Below are 1,235 nucleotides of genomic sequence, written 5' to 3' on the forward strand. Positions count from 1 at the left end.
GGCTCAGCCCTTCCTTGTGGGGACCTAGCCTCTTAACAATGTTCATGCCATCTTCAAGCTGTCCTTTGGGTTTAGAATCTGATTCCCCCTTGTTTTTGGGCCTGTTGGCATTGTTTTGCTGTGTTTTCCACATCTCTGTTATATTGCTTGGAGATGTCTTAGGGTCTATAATTTTTCAAAGTACCTGTAAAATAATTTTCTTGGAGTACAGTACAAGACACAGGATACCCTCCCCACCACCTCTGTCCCAGCAGCTCTTTTTTTTTTTTTCCTTTTATTGAACAAAGTTAAACATGTTCATTCGTTCTCCTCACTGCGCAGTCTGGCGTTGGGATTTGTCACTTTGACGGCAAGCTGTGCTGCTCTTTCCACAATAGTCTTGCGGTTCTTAGAGGAGACATTATGAGCAATTTCAGCGCAGAAATGACTTGTTGCTCATCATTAAAACTTCGAGTTCCTTTAGTTTGTGTACAAGGAACTTCTTGAAGCTGGTGGGCAGCATGTGTTTGGTTTTCTTGTTGCTACCGTAACCGTTGTTGGGCATCAGGATCTGACCCTTGAACCTTCTGCGGGCTCTGTTGTCAATATCTCTAGACTTGCGCCAGTTGGGCTTAATCTTAACATAACGGTCTGACTGGTGGCGGATGAACTTCTTCATCCGCTTCTTGACAATCCTGGGCTTTATAAGAGGTCTGAAAGCCACCATGGTGGCGATCTGGAGCGTCCGCCTTCTTTGCAGACGGCCCAATGAAGAGACAGCAGCTCCTTTTATGACTTGCCACAAAACTGAGGTTTACTGGGAATGGGAGGGGTTATATAGACTATCCCATAATTCTGTTTGCCAGTGTCCAAGCACGTGAAGGTGGCTACATATAACCCAGGGTCTATGATTAAAAGAGCATGTATACTGTACTCAAAGAAAAGGATTTTACAGGTAAGTAGAAAATCCTAAATTTAACTGGACATATCAACAAACAAAAGAAATGGTTTCATAGTTCCTGAACTATTGTCATTTTATGACTCCACCTCCCCACTCTCCCATACAGTTCTCTTGCAAAATCTAAGAATACAAGAATGTGGCGCCACACCCAAAATAGTCCAAATATGAGGTTTACTCCACCAAAACAATAACATGTACCATACATCTAGCCAATGTTTTTCAATGGTCAGGAGACTCCAACTTCATTAGATGTGCTGCCCCAATGGGGCATAGAATTTCTATAGACTGTTTTCCT

The 1,235-nt window shown here is 42.9% G+C and overlaps 1 pseudogene; it reads right to left on the reverse strand.

The window, feature by feature from the left end:
- Positions 1-282: 282 nt before the first annotated feature.
- On the reverse strand, positions 283-726 carry LOC141107269 (large ribosomal subunit protein eL32-like; annotated as a pseudogene).
- Between the last annotated feature and the right edge of the window lie 509 nt (positions 727-1,235).

This window comes from Aquarana catesbeiana, linkage group LG09 (genome assembly GCF_042186555.1).
Source record: "Aquarana catesbeiana isolate 2022-GZ linkage group LG09, ASM4218655v1, whole genome shotgun sequence".
NCBI classification, from domain to species: domain Eukaryota; kingdom Metazoa; phylum Chordata; class Amphibia; order Anura; family Ranidae; genus Aquarana; species Aquarana catesbeiana.